We start from the raw sequence: 24,860 nt of genomic DNA, 5'->3' as shown, positions 1-24,860 counted from the left end.
AATGACACAAATCATCAAGAAAATACCCCTTGATATCAGACATACCAATCAAAACTGCTCACATACTAACACTCATACCACAATCAATTCACATCTCAAAATGAGGAAAAGGAACTGGGTTATAGTTGGCAAGATCACAATGCCAATCCTAGGGCCCCAAGATGTAATTTTCGGCCCCTGCACCAGGTCTACGTGCGTTTCGGCGGCTCTATGCCACCTTCATCAGGACCTTTTTCATCACGTTTCATTCGTACAGGTACCAAGGGATAATGAAACACCAATATGTCCTATCGCCTCAGATCATGTAAACAGATTCGTGTGTGGAAATATAAAAGACCCACAGCATCAGTAACACCATGCAGAGAGGTGTCTGTACTCACAAATGATTCCGAACTTCTTGCCAGCAAGTGACAGGTACTTCTTCTAATCCAGATAGCTTGGTTTGAAACCTTGGTTTGTCGAGTCTTCCAGGAGTGGTGAGGGGCGACGGCGTGCGGTTACGAGATGCAAGGGACCTAGAACTATGGAGGACCTGCATTCAATGGAATGGATTCAAACCATTGATATAAATTATTAGAAATTGAACCCAACCCCCTCCTCGGCCACGTAAATTTGGGCTCTAAAATACCGACATCATCAAACTTATTAGAGAGCTATCTGGATTAGAAGAAGTACCTGTCACTTGCTGGCAAGAAGTTCGAAATCATTTATGAGTACAGACACCTCTCTGCATGGTGTTACTGATGCTGTGGGTCTTTTATATTTCCACACACGAATCTGTTTACATGATCTGAGGCGATAGGACATATTGGTGTTTCATTATCCCTTGGTACCTGTACAAATGAAACGTGATGAAAAAGGTCCTGATGAAGGTGGCATAGAGCCGCCGAAACGCGCGTAGACCTGGTGCAGGGGCCGAAAATTAGATCTTGGGGCCCTAGGATTGGCATTGTGATCTTGCCAACTATAACCCAGTTCCATTTCCTCATTTTGAGATGTGAATTGATTGTGGTATGAGTGTTAGTATGTGAGTAGTTTTGATTGGTATGTCTGATATCAAGGGGTATTTTCTTGATGATTTGTGTCATTGTGTATATTTATGACTTATTTGTGTTATTATTGCTTATATGTATGAAGTAAAAGTTTCTCTTTTCCAAAAAAATAGTTGCATTTCACATGAAATATCTCTTTTTTAAAAAAAAAAGTAATTATATGAAATGAAAAAAGAAAATAAAGTAATTTTTGAATAACTTCTGTTTAGTATAAAAAAAAAAATTCTGTCACCCATTTTGAAATTTGTGGATGTATACCTATATTTGAAATGTATGGCCACTGTAGGAACAACCCACTACATTATGATATGTTCTTGTTCCCCTCTGTTCCTTGGCCACAATTTGTTCTTTTGAGGGGGTCCCATCGTACATGCTGTTAACTAGATAGGCCCCCAGAGAATAGCTGGAGCTGCGTCGCGGTTTGCGACGCAACCTCAACAATGCGTCACTTTTACGGCACATATACGTGACGCATCTGTGCCGTTTTTGCACCATGGTGCGCCGCATTGTAAATGAGGCACAGGGTCAGAGCTGATTTGCATATAGCCAGTGTCTAACCCAAGGTGGTGTAGAGTGCAAAAGAACAATGGATTTAGGCCCAGATCCTTGTACTGGGGTGAATGTATGACATTGTTCTACATTCTGTCCATCAACTGTGTTTTTTGCAATTTTCACCCCGAGTGGGCTGGGTATGCTCAGACGTGAGTCCCAGGCTCTCCACACCACTGGAGTCAAGCTATCCAGGCTGAATGAAGGCTGATAGCCAGAAACCGGTCCTTGGATGCTTGATTCCGGTCTGGGAAAGACATGGCTTGGTAGTTCGGACTGGACTGTTCCCATGAGGCACAGGGTCAGAGCTGATTTGCATATAGCCAGTGTCTAACCCAGGGTGGTGTGAAATGCAAAATAACGATGGATTTAGGCCCAGATCCTTGTACTGGGGTGAATGTATGACATTGTTCTACATTCTGTCCATCAACTGTGTTTTTTGCAATTTTCACCCCGAGTGGGCTGGGTATGCTCAGACGTGAGTCCCAGGCTCTCCACACCACTGGAGTCAAGCTATCCAGGCTGAATGAAGGCTGATAGCCAGAAACTGGTCCTTGGATGCTTGATTCCGGTCTGGGAAAGACATGGCTTGGTAGTTCGGACTGGACTGTTCCCATGAGGCACAGGGTCAGAGCTGATTTGCATATAGCCAGTGTCTAACCCAGGGTGGTGTGGAGTGCAAAAAAACGATGGATTAAGGCCCAGATCCTTGTACTGGGGTGAATGTATGACATTGTTCTACATTCTGTCCATCAACTGTGTTTTTCGCAATTTTCACCCCGAGTGGGCTGGGTATGCTCAGACGTGAGTCCCAGGCTCTCCACACCACTGGAGTCAAGCTATCCAGACTGAATGAAGGCTGATAGCCAGAAACCGGTCTTGGATGCTTGATTCCGGTCTGGGAAAGACATGGCTTGGTAGTTCGGACTGGACTGTTCCCATGAGGCACAGGGTCAGAGCTGATTTGCATATAGCCAGTGTCTAGCCCAGGGTGGTGTGGAGTGCAAAAAAACGATGGATTTAGGCCCAGATCATTGTACTGTGGTGAATGTATGACATTGTTCTACATTCTGTCCATCAACTGTGTTTTTTGCAATTTTCACCCCGAGTGGGCTGGGTATGCTCAGACGTGAGTTCCAGGCTCTCCACACCACTGGAGTCAAGCTATCCAGGCTGAATGAAGGCTGATAGCCAGAAACCGGTCCTTGGATGCTTTATTCCGGTCTGGGAAAGACATGGCTTGGTAGTTCGGACTGGACTGTTCCCATGAGGCACAGGGTCAGAGCTGATTTGCAAATAGCCAGTGTCTAACCCAGGGTGGTGTGGAGTGCAAAAAAACAATGGATTTAGGCCCAGATCCTTGTACTGGGGTGAATGTATGACATTGTTCTACATTCTGTCCATCAACTGTGTTTTTTGCAATTTTCACCCCGAGTGGGCTGGGTATGCTCAGACGTGAGTCCCAGGCTCTCCATACCACTGGAGTCAAGCTATCCAGGCTGAATGTTATGTTATGTTATTTTTATTTTGTATAGCGCACAGATGCCGCAGCCAAGAGGCGTCCCGGCGCTTATTGGAGAAGGAATACACAACACAACAGAAAGGACCAGGTAGCACTGAAGCTAAACAAAGGAGAATAGATGAGTTTTTAATTGTTTCCTGAACTGAAACAAATCAGGGATGGAGCGAAGTGAGGCAGGCAAAGAATTCCACAGTGTAGCCGCCATCACCGAAAAGGACCGGCCACCCATTCTGGACTTTTTAAAACGAGGAATAATGGCCAGATTTGACCCTGCAGACCGAAGGGCTCTTGAGGGGACGTAGTGAAGAATGGTCTGGGTGAGAATAGGAGGGGAGGCCAAGTTGAGAATTTTGAAAGTAAGGCACAAAGCCTTGAACTTAATTCTTTGGCCTACTGGGAGCCAGTGGAGATCATGGATAGTGCTGCGAGCAGAAACAAATTTAGGGAGGCCGACCAGCATCCTAGCCGCCGCATTTTGTATCCGCTGCAGACGGGCTAGCTCAGCTTGATTAACACCCAGAAACAGGGAGCTAGCATAGTCCAATCTGGTCAATACCATAGCTTGGACTATGATCTGCCTGGTGTCTGCGTCAAAAAATTTAAAAATAGGCCGTAGGCACTGTAAAGCGCCAAAACAAGTTCCCGCGACACGTTTGATGTGAGGAATAAATGACAATTGATCATCAAGCCATACGCCCAAATTTCTGACTTCAGTTACAGGAGTGGGAGCAGGGCCCAATTCAAGAGGCCACCAATGGTCTCCCCGTAGCTCACTGTCCCTACCAAAGAGAATAACCTCCGTCTTGGTGGCGTTAAGTTGTAAGCGATTATTCGCCATCCAGCCGGCGACAGCTTTAAGGGCTGCCTGAAAGGTGGAGGCGCTCATATTGGAGTCGCCATTGAGTGACACAACCAACTGTGTGTCGTCGGCGTATGACACTATTGTAAGACCAAAACTGGCAGCTACCTGCGCCAGCGGTGCAACATATAAATTAAAAAGGGTGGGGCTAAGAGCCGAACCCTGTGGAACTCCCTGCAGAATGGGGCGAGGGGCAGAAGTAAAGGGAGGTGTGGAGATTTTGAAGGTTCGATCCATAAGAAATGATCGAAACCAATCAAGTGCTAGTTCTCCGACTCCTGCCTCCGTAATAGGATCTGATGGGAGACCGTATCGAAAGCGGCACTTAGATCCAGTAGGATCAGTGCCGCCGTCTGACCTTGGTCTAGTATTTTCCTGATATGTTCCACCACTGCCAAGAGGGCGGTCTCGGTACTATGACCGGCTCGAAACCCATTCTGGGAGTTATCCAGTATGTTAGCTTCTTGCAGGTGGAGGGATAGAATCCTGTTGGCGTGAGCTTCAGCTATTTTAGCCATCCAAGGAAGGAGGGAGATAGGTCGGTAGTGCTCTGATTTGGAAGGGTCGAGAGAAGGTTTTTTTAGAATTGGTATGATGGTGGCCTGCTTCCAGGCAGTGGGAACACTACCAGTTCTAAAAGAGAGATCAATTAAGCTCTGCATTGCTGGGTAACAGCAATCGGCGAAATTGCATGGGTCTCATAGGGTCATCCGGAGAGCCAGATTTAACTTTGATCGTCAAATTTAGGAACTCCTCTTGAGTAGGACCTGTAATGGCTAGTAGGGATTTAGAGACCTTGGGGGCACTATTAATTTCCCTGACAAAAGGCAGAGCAAATGACCTATATATGGCCTCCACTTTTTCAACGAAGAACGATGCCAGATCTTCACAGTGTGTCATGGAGGCAGTGAACGTAGAGGCAGTTCTTTTATTGGTGAGGTCTTTGCACACCCTAAAAATAGTCTTGGTAGGGTTAGTGCTGTTTTTTATTTCCTGTGAGTAGAAAGCAGCCCTGGCAGAACATATGGCCCTATGATACGTTCTGGTACAGGATCTATAGGCTGCTTTAAGATCAGTATCATAGTTTCTGCGCCAGGCACGTTCAGCTTTTTTGCAAGAAGATTTCAAAACCCTGAGGGAGTCATCATACCAAGGACTGGGGGAGCCCGATTTAGCCTTGCTCCACCTAGCTGGAATAAGTGTATCCAGAGACTGCTCAAGCCACTTGCAAAAGTCGTCATAACCACAGGAAACTTCCTCAGGAGGTTGAGGATGATGCTGCATCAAAAGAAGATGAAAGTGCTCTAGGTTCAAGTTTCTCCAAGGACGCTTAAGAGTCTTAGGCAGGTTGTTATTGGCTGGAGGGATATTGATAGTTATGCGCATTTCGATCAAATAGTGATCAGTCCAGGCCATAGGCTTTGGCTGGAGCACTTCAATATTAGAGGAGATGTTCGTCAGAAAAGGATCCAGCAGGTGTCCGCCGATATGGGTCGGGAACTCAACCAGTTGGACTAATTGAAATGCCTCGAGATCAGAAAGCAAGCTTTGGACTGAGTTGGAAAGTGGGGCATCCATATGAAGGTTAAGATCGCCAACAACCGTAAAATTATTGGTTTTCAAAACTAAAGAGGAGACCACGTCTGGAAGACTGGCACGAAACGCTCCATCAGGCCCAGGAGGCCTATAGATTAAGAGTCCCGCAAAGGTGAAATGGGGACTTACAGTGATGTTGAAGTGCGCACTCTCACATCCAGCTATAGTGGTGGGAGACCAGACACACGAGTAGCAATTTTTAACCGCGACTGCAATGCCTCCGCCTCTACCAATACGATGGGATGAGTGCATGGTATAGCCTGCTGGGAGGGCTAAGTTAATCACGGCCATTGAATTGTCGTGGAGCCACGTTTCGGTGAAGAAGAAAATATCAGGATTTTCATCATTAATCAATGAGAATACTTCTTGCGAGTGGCAGGCCAAGGACCTTACATTCAGAGGAAATATTTTAAGAGGCGAGCTAATAACTGAGCCCCGTATAGGACCAGAAATGGGAGCTCTAGGGGATTTAGGTAGAAAGAGCACAGTAGGTTGTGGAGGCGGAAGAATGAAAGAACAAATGGGGCACTGATAAGGACCACAGAGAGGATCCAAAGTACCGTGGCAACATCCACTTACCCCTCGTCGCAACGAGCGAGTGAATGAAGGCTGATAGCCAGAAACCCATCCTTGGATGCTTGATTCCGGTCTGGGAAAGACATGGCTTGGTAGTTCGGACTGGACTGTTCCCATGAGGCACAGGGTCAGAGCTGATTTGCATATAGCCAGTGTCTAACCCAGGGTGGTGTGGAGTGCAAAAAAACGATGGATGTAGGCCCAGATCCTTGTACTGGGGTGAGTGTATGACATTGTTCTACATTCTGTCCATCAACTGTGTTTTTTGCATTGTAAATGCGGCGCATCCATGATGGCGGAGCTGTTGCGCACAATAACTGGCGCATCCCTGCTGATTTGCAGGGATGCGCCAGTTATTGTAAATATGCCCCTAAGAGTTCAGCACCTACCTGGTGGGTTTTGAATGGGAGATATATATACTCACTGCACCTCCCTGCAAGGGGATCTCTCGCCCTTCTTCAAAGTGCAGGCACATGCCCCCTGCACTGTGAACCTTGGAGGAGCTTTGAAGCCGCTGCTCCACATTTCACTTGTATTTGGTGCCCCGAGGGCAGTGGGAGACTGCGGCTTCCGTGGGGGCAGTGCATTCCTTGTAAGTGGGTGCACTGTCCCTGTTTGCTCCCGGCGCACCTTTTGAAAGGTGTGCCATGCCACATACAGGGAAAGTGCATCATATGCATAACACGCAACCTAGACTGTCTGGATCAAGACATTCTGCATCTAAGTGTTTTTTTGGACAAAAGATCAGGACTGCAAATCATGAAACGATCAACAGCTAAGCATAACAGTTTGCAGTGTCTATCACATGACATGAGTAAATGTTTGTAAAAGACAGCTGTATTCGCTTAAGCAACTAACATGCCTGAACTCGATGACTTGTTATGACAATTACAATCGCCATCTTTAAGGATTCCGCTGCAAAATGTTTGGCGATGTTGAGCAACGACCCTTTAGAAATCGAGGGGCATATTATCAAGAACAGGCGATAAAAGTATCGCCGCTTTGATGGCTGGAAACTGCCGCTAAAGCGGAGATAATGGGCTTGATAATATGTCCTCGAGAATTCCCATAGCAGCCCAGGTTCTGGTGTTAACCTGGGCTGCTATGGGAATTCACAAGGGCATATTATCAAGCCCATTATCGCCGCTTTAGCGGCAGTTTCCTGCCGATAAAGCAGTGATAATTGTATCGCCTGTTCTTGATAATATGCCCCGTGTTTTTAACTTTTCATCACAAGTTCGTCTAGATGCACAATCTTGTGTGTCCGTCTATACTGTACGCCAACCCCAACGGCGTTATAACATGACCAGTATTGCCTTCATTCTCTCTGTACTGATTATGTAAAAAAAAAAAAATTCTAATAAAATCGTTTGAAATTAAAAAAAAAAACTTTGAATGTGTCTTAGTAAATTTTCGGAGCCTAAATTCTGTGACATTTTGAAGTACTAACATGGTTTATCCAGCTACTTCTCGGGGGCTTCAGGAACTCGTTCAGCCCTTGGAACAAGTGCAAGCTGTTGTCCCCGGAACCTCAGGAACCAGATATTAATGCGAGCTCACTGAAGGTCCAGGACACCTGTTTTAGGCTTCGACTGTCGGGGGAGGGCAATAGAGCAAGCATCTGAGGCCTACTCCTAAAAAGAGGTGTGGATAGAAAAATCAGTAACAGATGAGCATTTGAATGACACAACCCCAAATGTAATGTCCCCTCGTATATATGGCTCTATAGGAAGAATACAACTTTACCCAAAGTAAAGTTAAAAGGGTGGTTAAGATGTTTCTTCAATCAGTGTATATATGTATGTTTTTAGGTCTCGCCTGTCGATGCGCATGCGCATCGAGCAAGCGAGACTATGGGGGCTTATCCACTCTTTGTCCAACTTGCAAGGAATCGTGGCGATTCCTTGCAGTGCCCGTGACTTTTAAGCTCAATGCGCATGTGCATTGAGCTTAAAAGCGCGTGCACATGCCCCCAGCCGCCTGCCTTGCCTACTCTCCCGCCCCCTCACTTCTTGATTGCACGGCCGCTAGGCCGTGCCTCCCCTACTCCTCCTCCTACTCTCCTCCCCTCGCCGTCTGTTCCCGCACTCCTCCCACACCCCCGCTCCGCCCCCTCCCCTGCCTGCCGCGTCGCATTTCTCGAAACTGGTGAGTCTATGTCTGTGACAGGAGGAGCCACGTCGTCTGTGTGTCTTTGTACCCACAGGTGTCCAGAAGTTTGGCCATGTTGTTTTTATGTCCTCGGAACCAAGGCCTGCTTCGATTCAGAGATGCTCGCGCCTGCCTTGCCTACTCTCCCGCCCCCTCACTTCTTGATTGCACGGCCGCTAGGCCGTGCCTCCCCTACTCCTCCTCCTACTCTCCTCCCCTCGCCGTCTGTTCCCGCACTCCTCCCACACCCCCGCTCCGCCCCCTCCCCTGCCTGCCGCGTCGCATTTCTCGAAACTGGTGAGTCTATGTCTGTGACAGGAGGAGCCACGTCGTCTGTGTGTCTTTGTACCCACAGGTGTCCAGAAGTTTGGCCATGTTGTTTTTATGTCCTCGGAACCAAGGCCTGCTTCGATTCAGAGATGCTCGATCCCAAGTGTTTCTTCGGAGCCAATGCGGGGTTAAAGTTTGTTTGGTAGGGCTGTGACGTACCGTGGCACGGTGGGGAAAGTGTTTGCAAGATTTTCTTGGCACGTGAGTGAGCGCAACACTTCAAAGTCAGTCACATCAGCAGATGTTACGGGCACCCGGAGCTCACAGCCACTCTCTCTGCCCGCCCGCTCTCCACTCCATCAGGCAGCCAGCTTCAGGAGAGCAATCTGCGGGGTGCCGCCATTTTGTATAGGGTAAAGGCTCAGGCGCCAGCATCTAAAAGTTATATTTAAACAGCCCCCTCTCGCAGCAATTGTGTACTTGCAATGTGTAGATCTGGCGCTCGAGGCAGCGCGGTCCGCCAGCCCCAGGCACCTTTGCGTGCTTTGGTTCGTTCTCCGCAGTTTCCCACAGCTGCGGCCTTCAGTCTCGCTTTCCGCCTCGGGCTCGATTTTAGCAGCGAGATAATGGTGCTCGGCTGCGGCTGGTTCAGTGTCTCCCAATCGGGTCCCACCTTCCTCCGGATCTCGCCCAGCGGGACACTTTTCGCTCCGTTGTTTTTCGTTCGTGTGGCCACCAAAGCTTACCCCACCGTGTAGAGTGAACAGCATGCCAGTTACAGCTTGTATTGCAGGATAAATTAAGAGGATTAATCCCCCGGTCGGCGGAGCTCGCTCACATGGCGGCCATCTCGCAGCTCGGCTAGCCACGCCCCCCCAATGAATCACCGAACTTAGTGGAGAATGAATCAAAATAGAGTGGGACATCACAAGAAAAACACACTCACACTCACGCAACGTCACACACCCGAAGCCTCACACCCCCTCACTCACACTCACCCTCACACCCCCTAACCCGCACACCGCCTAACGCTCACACCCCCTAACGCTCACACCCCCTAACGCTCACACCCCCTAACAATCACCCCCTAACCCTCACCCCCTCACTCTCACCCCACACCCTCACCCCCTCACCCCTCACCCCCTCACCCTCACTCCCTCACCCTCACCCCCCCACCCTCACCCTCCACCCTCACTCACCCTCAACCCCTCACCCTCACACCCTCAACCCTTCACCCTCAACCTCTCACTCACCCTCACTCACCCTCAACACCTCAGCCTCACCCTCACTCACCCTCACCCTCACTCACCCTCACCCTCACTCACCCTCAACCCCTCACACTCACTCACCCTCACCCACCCTCAACTCCTCACCCTCGCTCACCCTCAACTCCTCACCCTCACTCACCCTCACTCACCCTCACCCACACTCACCCTCCCTCAACCCCTCATCCTCACTCACCCTCAACCCCTCACCCTCAAACCTTCACCCTCAACCCCTCACTCACCCTCACTCTCACTCACCCTCACTCAGCCTCAACTACTCTCACTCACCCTCAACCCCTCACCCTAACTCACCCTCACCCTCACTCACCCTCAACACCTCACTCACCCTCACCTTCACTCACCCTCAACACCTCACCCTCAACCTCAACCCCTCACCCTCACTCACCCTCACTCACCCTCACTCACCCTCACTCACCCTCACTCTCACTCACTCTCACTCACCCTCAACCCCTCACCCTCACTCACCCTCACTCACCCTCAACCCCTCACCCTCACTCACCCTCACCCACCCTCACCCTCACTCACCCTCAAACCCTCACACAGTGCAATAGGTCTCAGACCATTTCAGTTAGAGCTTTAAGAAATGTTTATGGCTTTTTTTATTTGTAATTCTTTAGCATTGGCTACAGGAAACAAAAATGCTAAACATTTACAAAAAAAACCCATAAACAATTCTAAAAGCACTAACTCTAATGGTGCGAGACCTATTGCATTTCCAATGCTTGTTATATGTGGTGCAAGCCTAGCTAAAATCCAATGGGGTAGCTAGATACAGGCAAGAGTCAAGGGATCCGACCGGGATTGTTTACAAGAGGGAGAACACTGCAGGTGTGGCTATTCCTAAGTGCCTGGTGATGCAGTGGGCCCTGAAAAGATGAGCTCTCAGATCCTTTCTGTAAAGCTGCGGGATATTCTTTCAGATCCTGGAAGTGTCGTCCCAATACTGCTCCAATTTAGGAACACTGCATTACAATGCATTAACCTTCCACGGCTCAGCTTCACCTATTATATGCCACCTTTAAGCTTGCCTTTGACCACATACAACGTTCAGATGCCTTTTGGATAGATTTGCGCTGTAGGAATACCACACACATGAATATATGATAACATCCCGCAGTCTTTCACTCCGCAGGGAATCACAACGCGGTCGTTACAACGACCGCGTTGTGATTCCGCATACCATTACTCCGCAAGTCAGTACAATGACTTGCGGAGGGGGGGGCGCTGGATGTTGGAATAGTATAATTTACTATTCCACCTCCAGTCTGCATGGACAATGGGGAAGGTGTTAGATTTTAAATCCAACACCTTCCCCCCTTCCCCCCACCATAGTGCAAGGGTGTCTGCGTGCAGGGGAAGATTGTTTATGAACAGGACGGTTCCCCATCCTGCACATAAACAATCTGGAAATGTCGTTTTTTAACTACTATGTGTGCTGCTTAATGCAGTGCACATAGAAGTTGCAAAACAGTATTTAAAAAAAAAAAATTATTTATGTGCAGGAGGGGGCAGCATCAGAATCAATGGATGTTGCGGTGGAACACACACTGCAACATCCATTGCCCACCCCTTAGCATAGCGTGAAATGGTTCACTTAATGTGGCTTAACACTGCCTTGTAAATAAGGCAAAGCCCCTATCGCCACAAGAACGTCGTGAAAAGTGACGATCTCGCGGCCATAGAGGCATGTAAATATGCCCCATAGTTCCTTTAGATTTTGGGACATAGGGTCAAACGTCTTCAGGCTTTGGATGAGATGTACTGTAGCCTTTTGATGGGGCCATTGTGGTGTGAGAAAGACTAGAGGATGGTGCTGCACCTTTCCAGGTGCAACAAGACTGGGGCTTACACTGCTATTCTGATGGTCATCCCAGGTTTACCCGGCCTAACTGATCTGCACCAGTGGGATAATCACAATTGACCTCTTCCTGTTCCATTTAGTGTTCAGTGAATCAGAACCAGACACACAATGAACCGGAATCAATAGTCAGGGGACAGAAATGGGAGCACTTCATGGGACAGTAGAGACAGTCATCTCAGTCTCTATGCTTTCCAACATTAAACACACCTTTTCGGGCTACACATACACTAGTGTACCTCTTGCTCAGCATCACATTCTGGTAAGTGAGATGTTTCTGTTGAGGCTGACTAGGGGATTACTAAAGAGGGCCAAAACACATCCTCTCCTAACTAGTTCACTGGAGGAAACACCTCATCCATGACCCTATCATCAGCTAGCCGTAATTATTAGTTATGTCATGATATGCGTATGCACATCACTCATGAAAAAATGAGTACCCCTTTGAGTAAAGCCCATATCCAACAGAGGAATGGACTTGCAGAAATCATATAGAGCTCTTACCACCGGACTCCGGTATGAGTCTCAAGAAATGTACCAGCTATATTAGACACTGATGAAATGAGGATTAGGGCAGCACAGTGTGACTGTGCTAGAGATTTTAGATCCTACATTATGCATGCGTTCCTTTCTATCACTCAAAGGCCACCTAAACAGCCTGTGTCAAGCTGCTTTGCCTCTCATAGACCTCTTAACGCCTGGGCAAAGAGGTCAGTTGTCCAGGACCACCACTTTCCAAGGTGCCCACTGGGAAAGTGAAGTTTGTCTCTAACACACTCAAGCGATACAAAAGGGGATGATGGACGGAGCGTTTCAACAAATCAAACACTCACCCCCAGTCAACTGATCTGGGTTTAATCCATCACCATTCTTTAGTTCACTCAGCCACCCCAGTTCAGACATGGATATATGCAAATCAGTCTGACCCTGTGCCTTAATGGGAACAGTCCAGCCCGAACTGCCAAGCCATGTCTTCCCTGGACAGGAAACAAGCATCCTGGGACCGGTTTCGGATTCATAATCCTCATCAGCCAGGCTATCTTGAATCCAGTGGCCAAGTGAACAAGGGACTCACGTCTGAGCATACCCTGCCACACTTAGGGCGAACAAAGCGATACAAAAGGGGATGATGGACGGAGCTTTTCAACAAATCAAACGCTATCCCCCAGTCAACTGATCTGGGTTTAATCCATCACCATTCTTTAGTTCACTCAGCCACCCCAGTTCAGACATGGCTATATGCAAATCAGTCTGACCCTGTGCCTTATGGGAACAGTCCAGCCCGAACTGCCAAGCCATGTCTTCCCTGGACCGGAAACAAGCATCCTGGGACCGGTTTCGGATTCATAATCCTCATCAGCCAGGCTATCATGAATCCAGTGGCCAAGTGAACAAGGGACTCACGTCTGAGCATACCCTGCCACACTTAGGGCGAACAAAGCGATACAAAAGGGGATGATGGACGGAGCGTTTCAACAAATCAAACACTCACCCCCAGTCAACTGATCTGGGTTTAATCCATCACCATTCTTTAGTTCACTCAGCCACCCCAGTTCAGACATGGCTATATGCAAATCAGTCTGACCCTGTGCCTTATGGGAACAGTCCAGCCCGAACTGCCAAGCCATGTCTTCCCTGGACCGGAAACAAGCATCCTGGGACCGGTTTCGGATTCATAATCCTCATCAGCCAGGCTATCTTGAATCCAGTGGCCAAGTGAACAAGGGACTCACGTCTGAGCATACCCTGCCACACTTAGGGCGAACAAAGCGATACAAAAGGGGATGATGGACGGAGCGTTTCAACAAATCAAACACTCACCCCCAGTCAACTGATCTGGGTTTAATCCATCACCATTCTTTAGTTCACTCAGCCACCCCAGTTCAGACATGGCTATATGCAAACCAGTCTGACCCTGCGCCTTATGGGAACAGTCCAGCCCGAACTGCCAAGCCATGTCTTCCCTGGACCGGAAACAAGCATCCTGGGACCGGTTTCGGATTCATAATCCTCATCAGCCAGGCTATCTTGAATCCAGTGGCCAAGTGAACAAGGGACTCACGTCTGAGCATACCCTGCCACACTTAGGGCGAACAAAGCGATACAAAAGGGAATGATGGACGGAGCGTTTCAACAAATCAAACACTCACCCCCAGTCAACTGATCTGGGTTTAATCCATCACCATTCTTTAGTTCACTCAGCCTCCCCAGTTCAGACATGGCTATATGCAAATCAGTTTGACCCTGCGCCTTATGGGAACAGTCCAGCCCGAACTGCCAAGCCATGTCTTCCCTGGACCGGAAACAAGCATCCTGGGACCGGTTTCGGATTTATAATCCTCATCAGCCAGGCTATCTTGAATCCAGTGGCCAAGTGAACAAGGGACTCACGTCTGAGCATACCCTGCCACACTTAGGGCGAACAAAGCGATACAAAAGGGGATGATGGACGGAGCGTTTCAACAAATCAAACACTCACCCCCAGTCAACTGATCTGGGTTTAATCCATCACCATTCTTTAGTTCACTCAGCCACCCCGGTTCAGACATGGCTATATGCAAATCAGTCTGACCCTGTGCCTTATGGGAACAGTCCAGCCCGAACCGCCAAGCCATGTCTTCCCTGGACCGGAAACAAGCATCCTGGGACCGGTTTCGGATTCATAATCCTCATCAGCCAGGCTAACTTGAATCCAGTGGCCAAGTGAGCAATGGACTCACGTCTGAGCATACCCTGCCACACTTAGGGCGAACAAAGCGATACAAAAGGGGATGATGGACGGAGCGTTTCAACAAATCAAACACTCACCCCCAGTCAACTGATCTGGGTTTAATCCATCACCATTCTTTAGTTCACTCAGCCACACTCAAGGGCATTTTTGTATCTTAACCTTTAACATGTAATTCAATATTGTTAAGCAACATAGGGCTTCAATTAGCAAAAAATGGGTAATAAACTTCAAAGTTGCTGCCAAGAGGATCCTCCAAAATATTTCTTGCCCAGAACGCAAAATCCTTAAGATGACAGCTTTGTCCGCACCTGCAATAGAAATAAAAATACAAGCACGCACATTCTACATTGGAGCTTAAAAACGAATTAGATATTAGACTTAAACACGAGTTTGTGCTGAAAACTGTTCTCGAGGCCTAAAGTCCTGTCAACCTAATAGTACACAGGGTTAGAAATGCATGCACATTTCTAAGTACATAGTAAATGCAGTATCTTAAAGCATGAATTGCAAAAGATTACGAAAGAGATGTTATTTCAAAGTGCACCAATATGAATATGAATTCTTGTTACACGTAAAAATGCCTAAACATTAGTCTTCATATGCACTTTATTTCACCAGCTTCACAATGAGACACCACACCTAAACTTTAACTTCCCATAGAATAATAATATATAAGTGTTGCAAAACTTTTATTAGTCATATTTCTATGCACCGCATTTATAATTCTTATTAGGTTTCGTGTGGAGTAGCTAAAATATAAAATACCCCATCTTCTCTTAGTAATATTAGTCACACAGTATCTATTTGAGTAATGGCTACACGTGATTATGATGCACTTCTATGGTATCTTAGGACAAGATCAAAATGATGCTGCTCCATAAGCTAATAACAATGATTGAACAACCAGAAGGAGAACATCACAATGACGTGGAGACTTCAGCCCCTTTCGCAACTATTCTACCTGAACTCCTTAACATGATGTGATTTCTTGGCATTCCAGCTATTAATACCTGGCTACAGAGGTAAGTAAGTGGCTGCTGTTGCACAACAACCTGCAGCTCACGTTTTGCGATGTCATCACACATTCCCCTGCAGCACTATTTTTTGTCTACAGTAACTACCCTGTGCCTGTTATGAAATCCGTCGAGCCAGCATTGTGACATCTTAAAATGATGATGTTGTTGACATAACAGATAGGTTGTTCATACTTTAGATTAAGCTGTCCTCCTTCTCTCTGACCCCCCCCCACACTTCTCTGACTTGTCCCTCCAACACTTTCCACTCAAGGGTCCACATATGAGTGCCCCTGTATTTCGGGTGGTATTCCAGCACCTGATAAATGCCAATACTGCACGGTATCCTTCACATTCCCAGTACAGTTCCTTAAAATTCTGGTTACGTTGTAAATGCTGTATGTTTTCCACTATCCGAGTTGCTAAACTCAGAAACTGCAGCATTTCCCACCTGGCAAAATATAATGTGTGAATTGAAAAAAGACGTGTTGTAGCACATTTTTAATCCTGATTAAGGCATAAACTCCTGTTTACGTTTGCATCTGACATTATAGGCCTGTTTGTAATGGAGGTCTTAGAATTCTACTTTAAGTGCATCTTATGCTAAATTATGATATTTATATATATCTTTTTTAAAGGTTTTTATTTTAATTTTAAAATTTACAAAATATAAAACCTGACTTGTGTATAGACATTGCATTTTTCTATGTGAGCTGTTTATGTAGTTTACATTTTTTGTACCATAAGAAGATTTTTTGTGAGTTTTACAAAGCGTTGCAAGTCACCTAAATCACGTCATAGTATGTGAGCCTTTGTCCGCTTGAGGATGGCTGAGTGGGCTAAAGAATGGTGATGGATTAAACCCAGATCAGTTGACTGGGGGCGAGTGTTTGATTTGCTCAAACGCTCCGTCCATCATCCCCTTTTGTATCGCTTTGTTCGCCCTAAGTGTGGCAGGGTATGCTCAGACGTGAGTCCCTTGCTCACTTGGCCACTGGATTCAAGATAGCCTGGCTGATGAGGATTATGAATCCGAAACCGGTCCCAGGATGCTTGTTTCCGGTCCATGGAAGACATGGCTTGGCAGTTCGGGCTGGACTGTTCCCATGAGGCACAGGGTCAGACTGATTTGCATATAGCCATGTCTGAAATGGGGTGGCTGAGTGGGCTAAAGAATGGTGATGGATTAAACCCAGATCAGTTGACTGGGGGTGAGTGTTTGATTTGCTCAAACGCTCCGTCCATCATCCCCTTTTGTATCGCTTTGTCCGTTTTAAGGACTGTGTATTTCTCCACCTTCAGATTGTCTTGTAGATCTCTGAATTTCCACTGGACTGTATAGTGATGCACTGCAAAAAATACAATACAGCAATGAAAAAATATTAACAATTCTACAAGTTCAGAAGCGAACAAAGCAACTTACCAACAACAGTGCAGGTTGGTGGGGACAGACGGTGTAGAGTTAATACATGAACCAGTAAATGGCAAGCATACCCAATTTAGAAATCAAGACTAACATACGAATCACAAGTAGCAAAGATGTGATAGCACTATGTCTATTGGAAAGTAGACTTTTCCCAGCGTTGATGACACACCCCCAGAATACCACCAACTCCACTATGGTGTTTTCCGAAGAATTAAAAAAAATTACATTCTATTTCATTCAAATTATGTTCGAAAAAAACCTTTGACTTCTCTTCGATTGTACAGGTTAATGCATCAGCCATCCGACATGTGTTTTGCAATGCAGTCCCTTCATCAGGATAGGAATTCAAAACAGATATTGAAAAATACTCAAACCTAAAATGTCTAAAAATTCAACATAAAATGGTATGCTAGAAATCGCTATTCAACCGAACAGAGCTTTCCTCATGGTATTGCACAGAATTAATTTGATCTCTGTTCCTCTTGATTGAGCTCACTACTCTGCCTACCGAATTAAAATTCTCATTAATATCGATCTGTTATGCCACTGTTTATAGACAAACCTCAAGCTTCCAACACAAGGTTAACCCAATCTACATCAACATCAACCACAGCAGATCAAATGGAATCTCAAAACACCACGTACAACAAAAACACCAGGCTCTTGCAACATAGTATCATATCCCATAGCACCCATGCCTTCTCTAAAATGAATTGATGAAGTCCAAGCCAAGTAGACCAAATAATGGACCAAACTGATCAAAATGTCACAAATACCTGAAGTGAAACAGCTGACAGCTCCTTGTCAGAAATAGAATCAGAAAGGACAGAAAAACAAGCAGCAATGGGTGCAATGCTTCAGGTAATCAGTCACCATTAATTACTCAGGGAACCTCCTAGTCCATTGTTTTTGCATTCGCTGTGCCACTATAGACAGGGACCAGGCTTTTGAGTGGTCCTGCTCATCCAAGAATAGTTCAACCTGAAAAGTCAGGCTACGCCCCCTCCACTGGTCACAAGGATCTCCAGACCCGTTTCAGCTGTGTTGGACCTCATTAATGAGGTACATCTTAAGACCTATGGCACAGTGAGCCTTGACTGAATGCTGGGCATAGTCATAATATATAGGGTTTCTCACCAAGAAGAACACAGCCTTAAACTCCCCTTTGATTACACATACGTCACCCCTAACGTAGGACCTAGGTAGCCCATAGGGCAGGGTGCTGTGTCATTAAAAGATAGGACATTAACGTTCAAGTTGTACATGTCCTGGTAGTGAAAATCTCCTAAATTTGTTTTTCACTTCTGTGAGGCCTACCCCTTCCATAGGTTAACATTGGGGATTCCTTATTACATCTAATAAGCTATAAAACGTGCATTATTATTAGTAGTAGTAGAGATATCTTCTTTTACACCTATGGAATTGTAATGATACATTCTCTTTAATGATAAAATCGAATTTATTATTACAATTTTAAAAATGGCACTTTGTGCCTGCAGCCTGTCTCCAATACACGTCTGGGGTTGGGGACAGCAGGACTTTGTGCATTTCCTCTAGAGAGCCACACACAAAGGAAACTTAGGTGTGACTTGATGGGTCTTCCTGGGAGAATGCAAGGGAGGAGCTGCGCACAGCCTCACACTCTCGCCTGAATAGGCTTTGTCCAGTTCGCACACAAAGGGCTGCATACCCTCATGTAGTGAGTCTGGAACCAGGGCAGGAAGGGAGGACCTCTCTGCACTTCAAAGTCCTTCTTTGAAGTCTGCCCCACTTCAAAGGCACCACTGGGTAAAAGAGCAGGACTTCTAACCCTACCACTTCAGTACACTTTTGGACCTATGGATACTCTGCCACCTTCGCTATGCCTGCACTGACTGCTGTTATCCCATAATGCGGTACAAAAGGGGGTGGTGATGGACGGAGCATCTGAACCAATCAAACACTCACACCCATTCAAAAGATCTTGGTTTGATCCATCACCGTTCTTTAGCCCACTCTGCCACCCCAGTTCAGACATGGCTATATGCAAATCAGTCTGACCCTGTGCCTCATGGGAACAGTCCAGCCCGAACTGCCAAGCCATGCCTTCCCTGGACCGGAAACAAGCTTCCGAGGACCGGTTTCTGGCATTCCAGCCGTCTTCAGCCCGGCTTGCTTAAATCCAGTGGCAAAGTGAGCAAGGGACTCACGTCTGAGCATACCCTGCCACACTTATGGTGGCCAAAGCGGTCCAAAAGGGGGTGGTGATGGACGGAGGATCTGAACCAATCAAACACTCACACCCAGTCAAAAGATCTGGGTTTGATCCATCACCGTTCTTTAGCCCACTCTGCCACCCCAGTTCAGACATGGCTATATGCAAATCAGTCTGACCCTGTGCCTCATGGGAACAGTCCAGCCCGAACTGCCAAGCCATGCCTTCCCTGGACCGGAAACAGGCTTCCGAGGACCGGTTTCTGGCATTCCAGCCGTCTTCAGCCCGGCTTGCTTGAATCCAGTGGCAAATCCCATAATGCAGCATGGGACCCAGAAAAACAAACCCAGATACGCACACAGAACTCTAATAAATGACTAGAGTGCTATTTTAGCACTTGAATGTACCAGCACTGAAGCCATGACGCTAGACAAAACACACCTTAGAAATAGTGTACAATGATGACAATGGTGATTGTTCCGAGTGTCCGTGTCTGTCTCCGCCCACAGCGTGTTATTGTTTGTGGCTCTGTGATGCAGGGGGTGTAGTGGGAAGCTGAGCCCTGCACCACAGTCCCCCTTACCTGAGCAGTAGGTTGGCCATGAACTCTGGCATGGTGACCACGTTCATCAGCATAAAAATCGCTTTGCTGAACTCCAAGCTCTCGTGATCCACCATGCGAGGCTCGTGCGTGGAGCTAGGGCAGTAAGTGGAACCAGGGGTACTCCAGGGAGTGGGAATTCTGGGACAGACACTGATTCACTGAGCCCTGCTGGATACACTGGGAAGGAATCAGGAAATATAGGGTGGGCCCTGAGACTTGGGAGCAAAGTGAGGGTGGCCTGTGAGAAAGGGTGGGGCTCAACTGCTCAGAGAGGGCTGCAGCCCTCTGGCCGGAGACCTCTGGGAACAGGAGGCGGAGGCCGCGATGTCCCTCAGGTTGCTTCCACTGAGGGTCAGAGAGACTGCCAATTTCACCCATGGGTAGTATTTTTGTACATTCTGGTTGCCATTCTAGGAAGCCATTCTGGTCTAGGTGTTCTGGCATGTGTAGACATTTTTGGAGAAGATGCCATTTTTGCTGTTTGTTTTGGCTGGGCTGACTTACATCCTAGTGCCTCTTCAGAATATCTTTCTGTGATCGTGAACCAAAATGTAGCAGAGTAGGGGTTTGTCTTCTATTCATTTTGGTGATGTGTTGTCTGTGAAAGATGGTCATTGTTCAAGTTGCTTCATGAAACCTTAGCTGCTGATATGTGAAAAGGGTCTCACACAGGGCCGAGCTCTTGGGCTTGGCAGTGGGCAGGAAGGGAGTGATGCAGTGTGTCTGCATCACTATGGCTCAGTTAGATGGCATGCCAGTCTGCTTTCAGTTGAAAGGCGATCTGATTCTAGGGGTGAGCTGACCAAGCACTGAGCGTGTCCGTAAACTCTGCTCTGCCAGCAGTAGGCGGAGTTTTGTCAAACTCTGCACTCCATGTGGACTGCAGAGTGCCCAAAACTGCCCAGCACTACCTAAGACTAATTTGGGTAAATTTTCCCTGATTGGCATTTTTGACTTTTCCAATGTATCCACTCTCAACCTGCCGGTTGGATCGGTGATTTCACTTGCAAAGATGGAGTCTTAGCTGGGCAACCTGGAGAGCTACACAGAGGTCTAGCTCAAATAGAAGAACTAGACCAAGACCCACAGCAGGGTTTTGGACTGCTACCTGTGGAGGAGGAGGGCAACATTCTTCCACAACTTGAGCTTCCAGCCCAGACAGGGTGAAGTGTGTCATCAAGGAGCCTGTACCCCCAAGAGGAGTTGAAATCTTAAGTTGGAGCTTGCTAAGCTGGAGAAAGAGCAAGTTCTGGAAGAAAGGATGCTGGCCATGGAGAAAAACAAATGGCCCATGAGCTCAGCCATAGGCAGCTGGACCTAAAAGCCATGCAAGTGGAGTTCAGCAGTAATGTGGCAGCATACCTGCAGTGTCCACTGGAGAAGGGAAGTACTGCAAACCAAATGATATGTTACCCAGTTATGTAGTTGGGGATGACTTTGATAAGTGGTTCTCAGCTTATGAGGTAGCTCTAAGGGTGCACACGGTTCTTGAGGCATACTGGGGGTTAGCTTGTGAAGCTGTATGCCCACAGTGGGGAGGGACACACTTCTAACACTAGATGTAGCGGAGCAAACACACTACACTCCCATGTCGGCCATACCTATCAACAACGTTCGGGTTGACACCTGCGAGGTATAGGCAAAGGTTCAGGAGCAGCCACAACCTCGCATGGGTGGACTTTCTAGATTATTCCAGCAAGGCATTGAAGGGCTGGGTGGCAAGGTAGGTGATTTCACTGGGCTCTAAAACCTGATTTGAGGGAGCGCATGCTCGATATTTGTTTTACAGCGCTGCACCAGCAACTGGTTGATAGCAAGCTGACTGACACCAGGAAGCTTACTGAAGAGGCGGACCTCTGGATCAGCACAGGGGTGTCCAAGAAAGCATGGGGGGACTCCCAAAAGGGTGGTCAGGGTTCCCACCAGAAGGAGGGGGAAGAAAAAAAGGAGTTCTCTCAAGGCTCCCAAAACAGTTCTCAAGGGAAAGCGTCCCATTCCCAGTCTGGCCACGAGAAAAAGAGCTTTCTTGACAAGAGGCAAAACAAAACCCCCAAGTGCTATGAGTATGGGCATTACAAGGGGGATTCCAAATGTCCCAAGAGAGCACAGCATCCCACTGGAGGTAAGAGACCAGGGTTGGCAAGTGTACTGTTTGTGGAGGAGTTTCTCCCAGTCAGTAGGGGGAAGTTAGTGAGGTTATCCTAGTGTCCCTGGGTGACATGGAGATGGTGGCTAAAGGCCATATGCCCTGTAATACTGCAAAGTATAGGCAATGGCCACTGGATTTATGCGATTGTGTGGGAGTGGCGATTTTCCCATAATTGTAGGTGTACTTCATTTGCCACATAATCCGTCATCTGCCACAAAATCTGCAAAAATGTTTTTAGCTCAAAAGGTTCAAAAGTGCGAAATTGTGACGAAATGTCTTGCTGCATGGTGCAAGGCCCTTTTCCAAGCTGGACTGATCAACATTCTGTTGCTTATTGCTCTATTTGAGTGTTAAAGTGGTACTAATGAGGTGCAACCAAAGGCTAGCGCATGCTTCCAAGTTTAAAATGACAACATAATGCAGTAATACTACTACAAAATGTGCTACATTATGCTGCATCATTTGGCTTTTCTTGCCGCATGATTTACTCAACCCTGCTGCATAATTTGCCCCTCTACTGCTGTATAATTTCAGTGACTCTGGCAATTGGTCACCATAAATAGTCAAGGTGTTGAGGCTCTGAGGGACACAAGAGCTAGCATGACTCTTGTAAGGAGTCAGCTGGTGGACCCTGAGCAAATTGTACCATATACATTCCACCAGATTAAAGTAGCTGACAACCGTGCAGGTCACTATCCACTGGCCCTTGTTCCATTTGTGTGGGGGGTCTCAGGCCATCTGAAAGTTGCAGTGAATCCTGCATGCCTGTACATTTTTTGTTATAGAAGGACCTTGAGCACACTACATGGAAGGAAGTGGTGCTCAGGTCGCTCCTGGAAATTGTAGGGTTGCTTGAATGGGTTTGGGGACCACCAGGTTCATGGCTGCCCCGGAAGGGAGTTAAGAAAGTCTGGACACTGGAAAAATGGCCAAGATAACTGCCAATAAAGGGAAGGGAAAACCAGCTCCTGAACGTCTCCCCGATGAGTTAAATGGGGCACCAGAGGAGGCTACCCTGGAGCCCGAAGAGAAGGATATTGCTAACCTAGGTGGCCTACCTATACTTGGTGGATGGCAAGCAGAGGGGGAACCCACCAGGGATGAGTTCTGCAAGGCACAGAGAGAGTGCCCATCACTGGAAGGCATGAGGCAACTGGCCGAAGCCCAGGGAGCTGGTTATGTCTCTGGAAATTACCACTTTTACTGGGAGGGAAACTTTCTGTATAGTGAGCCTTAGGCATCTGTGCATGGGCAAGAAAGGCACTAAGAGTTCCCCAATACTACATGGCCTTCTTATTGGGACTGGCTAATGAGATACCCCTGGCAGGACATCTGGGGCAGTGCAAGACCTTTGCCAGGCTTGCCCCCACTTTTACAGACCTTTGATGAAGATTTCCTCAGATGCATTCTGTAGGACTTGCTTGTCCTGCCAGGCCAGAGGGAAGGCAGGGCAGAAGTGGAAACCCTTGGCTGTCATTGGCACTCCCTTTAATAGGGTGGGCATCAACATTGCAGGGCCCATGGATCCCCAGACAACATCTGGCGACAGATATACCCTGGTTCTGGTGGATCATGCCACAAGATACCCAGAGGCCATCCCACAAAGGCCCACAACTTCACCTGCAGTGGTGTTTGACAGGGGTAACAACTTCATGTCTGTTTACATGCAGTCAAAGTGGAAGGAGTGTGGAGTTACCTATAAGTTTACCTCACCTTACGATCCACAAACCAATTAACTTGTTGAGAGATTCAACAAGACCCTCAAAGGCATGATCACGGGCCTGCCTCAATCCATGAGGCTTAAGTGGGACATTCTCTTACTACCTCCTACTCTTTGCTTACAGAAAGGTACCACAGAAGGGGGTTTGCTTTAGCCCCATACTGTAAGGGGATCTCTCAGTCTGGTTAAGAAGGGGTGGGAGCAAGATCCTAGGAAATTTCCCCAGAATGTGGATAGCTACATGCTAGCCCCCGATGGCAAAGTTGTGGAAGAAAGATTGTGAAACCTTGGAGGCCAGTCAGGAAGTAATAAAGCATTGGTATGACCAGACAGCTACCCCTGTGGAATTCCGGCCCGGGCAGAAAGTGTGGGTGATGGAGCCTGTGGAGCCCACGGCCCTCCAAGACTGTTGAACTGGGCCCTATGAGACTGCTGAGAGGAAATGGGAGGCCTACTACAGTGGACCCAAAAACACCTGGACACCCGTAAGAGTTCCCCATCTCAACTGTCTCAAACCGCAATTATAGATGTCTGAGGTCACAGATGGTGACAGATGGTGGGGAGGAAGAGGAGGGGGAACCTCTCGCTGACCTCCTAGTCTCTAAAGAGAAGGATGGGTCGGTGGATGGTGTAAACCTTTCTGCTGCTCTGACTTCAGAACAGCATAGGGTCTGTCACCAGTTGCTAGGGAAGTTCTCCTCTCTGTTTTACCTCACTCCTGGGGTTACACATTTGTGTATCCATGGCATTGACACAGGAGACAGCTTTCCTGTCAAGAATAACATCTATGTGCTGTCTGACAAAGTGAGGGCCAGCATCAAGCATGGGGTATCCAAGATGTTGGATTTAGGGGTGATTGAACCCTCCAGTAGCCCCTGTTCCAGCCCTGTGCTGCTGGTCCCAAAAGCTGCCCCACTGGGCACTACACCAAACACAAATTCTGTGTAGATTACAGGGGGTTCGATTTGGTCAGGAAGACTGATACTCATCCCATTCCCCTTACTGATGAACTGATTGACAAGTTAGGGACTGCCCATTTCCTGAGTACCTTTGATCTTACTTCAGGGTACTGGCAGAATGCCATAACTGAAGAAGCCATGGTGAGGCCAGCCTTCTCCACTTCAGAGGGCCACTATCAATTTAGAGTGATGCCTTCTGGACTCAAGAATACCCCTGCCACCTTCCAGAGACTAGTGAACTAGGTTTTGGCTGGTATGGAGGCCTTCAGTGCTGCTTACTTACATGACATAGCTGTCTTAATCAGCAGCTGGGAGGACCACTATTTTCACCTACAGGAAGTGCAT

The sequence above is a fragment of the Lissotriton helveticus genome, chromosome 9 (genome assembly GCF_964261635.1).
Source record: "Lissotriton helveticus chromosome 9, aLisHel1.1, whole genome shotgun sequence".
Classification (NCBI taxonomy): Eukaryota; Metazoa; Chordata; class Amphibia; order Caudata; family Salamandridae; genus Lissotriton; species Lissotriton helveticus.
The sequence above is the reverse complement of the archived record's forward strand: the minus strand, read 5'-3'. Positions refer to the sequence as shown.